General features: G+C 37.5%; 1 non-coding gene across 1 annotated transcript; it reads right to left on the reverse strand.

Moving 5' to 3' along the window:
* Positions 1–6,534: 6,534 nt before the first annotated feature.
* Positions 6,535–6,641, reverse strand: LOC127109896 (small nucleolar RNA R71). Its single transcript, XR_007797142.1, has one exon. It is a non-coding gene; the product is annotated as a small nucleolar RNA R71 (small nucleolar RNA).
* Between the last annotated feature and the right edge of the window lie 281 nt (positions 6,642–6,922).

The following is a 6,922-nucleotide window of genomic DNA, read 5'->3' on the forward strand; positions in this document are numbered from 1 at the left end:
TCTTGAAGCTTTCTTTCTTAGAGTTATCTTTCTTCAGCTTGGGGCATTCATTTCTATAATGACCTGTTTCTTTACATTCAAAACAGGTAATATCTTTATTAGGTTTACCTTTTGAAGTTGACTCTGATCTATCCCCTCTGGGTCTTGATCTTCTGAAGTTGTTGTTGTTCCTTCTTTTCCAGAGTTGCTTAACTCTTCTGGTTAGTAGGGACAGCTCTTCTTCATCATCAGAGTCTTCAGGTTCAGAGTCATCAGTGTCTGCAGTTTCTGCTTGAAGAGCCTTGGTTCTGTCTGACTTCCGTCTTTCAGGTCTGGACTTCAGCGCCACTGACTTGTTCCTTTTCTGAGGCTCATCCTCCTCTAGTTCTATCTCATGGCTTCTGAGAGAACTAACAAGTTCTTCAAGGCTGATATTGTTCAGATCCTTTGATAACTTCAGAGCAGTAACCATTGGTCTCCATTTCTTTGGCAGACTTCTGACTATCTTCTTAACATGATCTGCAGTCGTGTATCCTTTGTCTAGCACTTTAAGACCTGCAATAAGAGTTTGGAATCTGGAAAACATAGCTTCTATAGCTTCGTCATCTTCCATCTTGAAGGCTTCATATTTCTGGATCAACGCCAGAGCCTTCGTCTCCTTGACTTGGGAGTTTCCTTCATGGGTCATCTTCAGAGAGTCAAGTATATCTTTAGCCGTCTCTCTGTTGGTGATCTTTTCGTATTCGTTGTATGATATAGCATTTAGAAGTATTGTTCTGGCCTTGTGATGATTTTTGAACTCACGTTTCTGATCTTCTGACATTTTGCTTCTGGGAACTTCAGCTCCATTTAAGGTTGGAGGTTTGTATCCATCTGTGACAATGTCCCAGAGGTCAGCATCATAACCAAGAAAGAAACTTTCGATTCTATCTTTCCAGTAATCAAACTTTTCTCCATCAAAAACAGGAGGCTTGGCATTGTAAGAATCTTTCTCATTTGAGTGGGCCATTTGTTTTTCTCGCACTGGATCTCTCTACACGGTTAAGTGTTTGATTTGAAAATCAATAACAGAGCCGGAGCTCTGATACCAATTGAAGGTGAGAAAAACAAGAAAGGGGGGTTTGAATTGTTTGAAAAATAAGCGCTTTTGCAAAATGAAATCACACAATGATTTTATACTGGTTCGCTTATAACACAAAGCTACTCCAGTCCACCCGGCCAAGGTGATTTCGCCTTCAACAAGGACTTAATCCACTAATCTTGAAAGATTACAAACAACCCCTAAGAGAGAAGAAAATCTCTTAGTCCTCTCAAGTCTACAGACTACAAAGAGTCACTTGAGGAAATCAAATAAGAATTAGATACAAGATGTGTAATCTAGAGTGCTTCTAAGAAAGCAAATATTACAAACTTAAGAACAAATTTTTCACTTGATAAGCAAAAGCTTAGTGAAATTCTTTGAAGAACAAAGATGTTTTTCTTGAGCGTGATATAATTTCAGTATAGTTTTGGCTAGTGATTTCTTGTTTTTACTGAATGAGATTTCTTCTCTATTTATAGGAGTTGAAGTAGAGTTGAAGTAGCGTTGAATCTGTTGGATATTGAGATGTAGTTACGCCATTCCATTAATAGCTTCTGCAGTAGACTTTTTCTCTTAGAAGTGACTACTTACCACAATTAGTATCTTCTCTCTTGGAAGTGGAGATTAACGTCTCTTTCTAATTGAGGAAATCCATTTGCAGAACTTTAACTTGGCTTAAACGTTACTTCATCATGATTAACAATTCTGATTAGAGTCTTTGTGTATCTGGAGAAACTGGCTTCTGATGTTATCTCTTGAAAGTTCAGATGGCGCTGATAACTTCAGAATTTACAGAAGACATTTGTTCAGAGTCAGAGCTTCTAGACTTTACTTCATGTTCAGATGCTTCTGATACTTTGCAGTTTTGTCCAGAGTCAAAGCTTCTTGAAACGAGATTTCACTTTAGATGCTTCTGATACTTGAGATTTTGCATCTGATCTTGTTGTGCATCTGATGACATCATCAGATTTATTTCTTCTTTCTTTAGAACCCTGCACACTTAGAAACTTTTCGTTAGGGTGCCATTTTTGGTTTCATCCTTTGTTATCATCAAAATCATGGAATCTATTGTAGAACTATTTTTGTTCTTACAAATCTTCCATGCGAGTATGTTATCTATGTTCTGACGGTAATAGATAATATATCTCATGCACTCTTCAGTTGAAGTCTTTTTCTTCCCTAGTCGAGTAAGATTCGTATTTCCTTGTGGAATTGAATGCTCATCCTGTAAGTCGAGTTTGCTTTTTCAGCCCTCCTTTCGGATGATGAGTGTCTTGGATTTATTCTCAATTCACGCCTGGTTGGTCACCTATTATATGCCCAGTAACCGGTATCCCTGGTGTTCCTTCCTTCTGCTCCCTATTATGACTTTTGTACCCTGTGGAGTCAGATTTCTTGAGTCGAGATGTGCCTTTTAGGTCCTCCTCAGATGTTTCGGATGATTGATATCTCTCACCCTTATACCGGTCTTAGATATTCTCTATCCTTGAGCTTGTTGTTCTTTCACCCAGTAACCGGTGCTTTGGCAATATGTATCCCTTTGAGTTTATCACCTGGTAGCCGGTAATATCTCGTTGTTTCTTCCTCAGCTGAGTCCTTTGTGGGCGTCCCCGTCTGAGTCCGTATTTTTATCCGAAGTATCCTTTATGGATAATTTTGCTGTATTGGCATATTCCCCAATACATGCATCCTTGTGTCAGCTCGAGTCTTTCCATCGATTTATTTTCGTGGAATCCCTTCGTGTCTCCCATCAAGTTTTCAAGTCGTGATCTGCTCACGCATTTTTACCCTATTTTCCCCCAGAGTCTCCGTCTCCCTAGTGAGTGCATTACTCCTATGGGTTTTCAGTTTCTCCCGATTTCTTTTCCTTTGTGGCAATTATTCACCATGAAGATTTTATTTTTGCATACATACATTTGCATCATGAGGTCTCTTAGGGACCAAAATTCGTCTCTTTGTCATTATTTAAGCCCATTCTACCTCGTCGAGACGAAGATTTTAACCTTCATATCTCTGGCTAGAATGACCTTAAATAGGGGCAATTGTAAGACACTGATTTTTGACCCTAAAATCCCTCATGACATCATATCATTGCCCAAAGTACCTGGAAGATAAGAAGAATGGAGTAGAGACTTCAACTTCAGGTATTTTTGTTATTGAAATTAATTTATCTACTTCTTGTAAGACCCCAATTTTTGATCCTAAGATCCCTCATGGCATCATATCATTGCTCATTGCATTGCCTCAAGGATCATAGCATGTTGGGCTCCTTAACCTTAGGGTGGGACTTGTGTGAGTGGTTTGAGACCACCAAGCATGCTTGTATTGTATATTATTGCTTTTCTTATTTTTTTTACTAACCAAAAGCACAAAAATATGTCACTAACTCTTTTTTTTTAAGCTCAAGTGATCATGTGCTCCCATGCTCCTAGGAGGCTCCTAAGCTTAATGAAGTGGCTAGATGAAGCTGAAAAAAAGCACGACAATGGTCAACAAATCTCCCAATCATCATATATGTCTCCCAAGTATCTCAATTTTTCCAATTTGATCAAGATAACCCAAAGGGCTTGAGGATTGTCTCCCAAGGAAACCCTAATTTCATTGTGCTTCAACTGTGCCTTGCCCATGAAGCAACCTCAACCTATGATCAAATTTAATCAAGGGAAGTTCTTTCATTCATCATTTTATGCATATATGAGCCTATGTGAGAATCCTTAATAATTCATTCATCAAGATTTGAAGTTTGGCCTTGAGAAGTTGACTAGTCAAGTCATCTGACTAAATTGAGGATCACTGAGACACAACTTGTAATGTGTTTGTCAAATGAATATGACCCCAACATAAAAAATGTTCTTAAGAATCATATGAACAACTTTCATGTTCATCAAAAATCCATTTAAAACTTGGAAGGTCATAATTCATTTCAAAACATTATAGGTCATTTTGACTGAAACCCTAATTTTATGTCAACTTCCCAAGGACCTAACTTCCTTAATTTTTATGATTTTGAGGTGAGATAAAATGCATTGGAAAGTTTAAGATGTCTACTTAAAATTTTATGTTGGACAAAATTTTATAATTGATAACATGAAACTATATCACATTTTTAGACTTGATTTAATTAAATTATATAATTATTTGATTCAATTTATTTTATATTATTCGATATTACTCGGTATTTTCTTATTATTTATTTCAGGTATCATTATTTAAAGCACATGTGAAAAAGAAAGAAAAGGGGTGCAAAAAGAAGATTTTCTAGGAAAAGCAGCAAGTTGAAGCACCAAAGCCCAACCCACGTTTGGAACAAAATAAATTGATGTCACGACCGCAACAAGCACGTGCCGATCGCCACGTCCTAAGACCCAGTGTTACGACCGTAACACATAGTGTGACGGACGTCACACATTCCACTCCTATATTTTGGGTTTTACGTGCGTAACTGAGTGGACGGTTTCCCCTAAATTCTCTCATGCACTCGGAGACGCTTTGAACCATACTGAAGACACATTCTAGGAGACGGTTATCTTGGGAGGTTAATATAAATAAACCTCACAAAAGCCAATGGAAGCACTCTCTCTGCTCCGTACAATTTTTCCAGCATTCTAATTTTTCAAGCAATTTATTTCCTTTTTTTTCTAGTTTAATTTCCGAAGCATACAATTTACTTTCTCACGATAGTTTCTACACTGGAAACTATTGTGTAATTTTTACTGGATCTAACCTTACGTTAGATCATAGTATTTTATTTCCTTGTTTTTATTTTCCTATCTGATCGAGAATTGTGAAGAACAAATCCAACCGACTTGTGGTGGGGTGTTCGAGCATCGAAGCGTAAGAGATAAAAGCCAGATTTCTAGTATTTTTCCAGGTTCATTAATTAATTGATTTATCGTTTTAATTTACATATGCTTTGTTCCGCTGTTTATATATGTCGTTTGTTTGATATGGCCGTATTTATGCATGATTATTGTTTATGCATGTTTATCATGTCTGGCTAATTAACTTAGATATCGGTATGTAGAGTAAGCGGAATAAAGGAATCTAAATTGAGTTGGTTTAAATTTATTTCAGAATATAGTCACTCTTTTTCTGGTCTCAATTTACAAAGTTAATACCAAGGTTTTTGTACGAGAGTAAAAGACATAAAGAAGTTAAAATCAATAGAACGACGGTTTGAGTTTTTAACTGGACAGTGTAAATTGAACATTAACTTTAAATCAGGGCGAAAGCAATTTTTAAGGTTAATTAAATTCTAATTATTTTCAAAAATTATTTTTAAAAGTTAAATGTGAGGACGAGAGTTAAGCATTTAAGTTTAATCATATAATCTAAGTCAACAGAGCGAGAGTTTGAGACGAGGGCGTTTAAACGGTTAGTATTTTCTCAAAAAGAGTTTCTATATATTCTATTATTTTCAAAAGTGATTTTAGACTTAACGAAATAGTGAGAGCGTATGTTAAAATATAAAGTCATAGTCTAATTCAACAGAGCGAGAGTTTGAGGAAAATACTTTTAGTTAATAGTGTCTACTGAAAAGACTTATTTTAAAATGAAGAAAAAGACCAACGAAGATTTGATTCCCCAAATACGACGAACTACATACTGATATCCATATTATTTGATATTTTATCTAGATCCAAATTTAGTTTTATTTTTTTCCTAATCATTAAAGTATCATCCGCCTTAGCTTTACGCAGTAACCCTAGAAAAACGGTAGATCGATTCATTAAGTCCCTGTGGGATCGATATCTTTTAAAACTACGCGATTAGACTGTGCGCTTGCAGTTAGTACCCCGATAAACTCATAAAGTCGCGATCAAGTTTTTGGCGCCGTTGTCGGGGACTTTTATTTAGTCGATATCGTAACTCTTCTGTTACGCTGTAGAGACTAAGGAAATTTTTATTTTTTCCCTTTTTCGTTGATTTGTATGCCACACACTCGCTCATAAGGCGAGCCGTACTACTTACGAATCAACGACGTCGAACGATATCTCCGATTATTACGACGAATTCGGGAGTATCGTGCTAGAAACAATCTTCCTCCAATCGAAGTTCCTGATCTCAAAAATCTCCTTCCTTTAACGATACCAGCGATGGCCGAACCAGCTCGTGCTCTTCGAGATTACGCTGCTCCATCGCAGGATGAGCCGCATTCGAGTATTGCTCCACCCGCAATCGAAGCGAACAACTTCGAACTTAAACCTTCGCTGTTGCAGGCAGTGCAACAGAATCAATTTTCTGGAAATCCTACCGAGGATCCAAACCTTCATTTATCCGTATTTGTCCAATACGCTGACACTGTTAAAGCTAATGGTGTCACTTCAGAGGCAATTCGACTTCGTCTCTTTCCTTTCTCGTTAAGAGATAAAGCTAGAAGATGGCTTCAGTCTCTTCCTTCCAACTCAGTCACCACATGGAATGAGTCGAAGAAAGTCTTTCTTGCCCGATATTTTCCTCGAAGCAAAACAGCTATGTTGAGAGCCCAGATAAATGGATTTAAGCAAAAGGATAACGAATCTCTTTTCGAAGCATGGGAAAGATACAAGGACATGATGAGACTTTGCCCACACCATGGTTTAGAGGACTGGTTAGTAATTCACACCTTCTACAATGGTCTCTTGTACAACACAAGGTTAACAATAGACGCCGCCGCCGGTTGTGCGCTTAAGGAAATCCTTACTCGAATACCTATAACTCAAATTGGAAGAACCATCCTAATTTCTCGTATAAAAGTAACAACGCTTTATACGCACCAGGTCAAGCTCCCAGTCAAGCTCCAGCTGTACCACCTGGATATCAAAAGCCGACCCCATCTACACCTAACAATAACGTTCCTAGGAAATCCAACTTGGAAATCAT

Source organism: Lathyrus oleraceus, chromosome 7, assembly GCF_024323335.1.
Source record: "Lathyrus oleraceus cultivar Zhongwan6 chromosome 7, CAAS_Psat_ZW6_1.0, whole genome shotgun sequence".
Taxonomy (NCBI): Eukaryota; Viridiplantae; Streptophyta; class Magnoliopsida; order Fabales; family Fabaceae; genus Lathyrus; species Lathyrus oleraceus.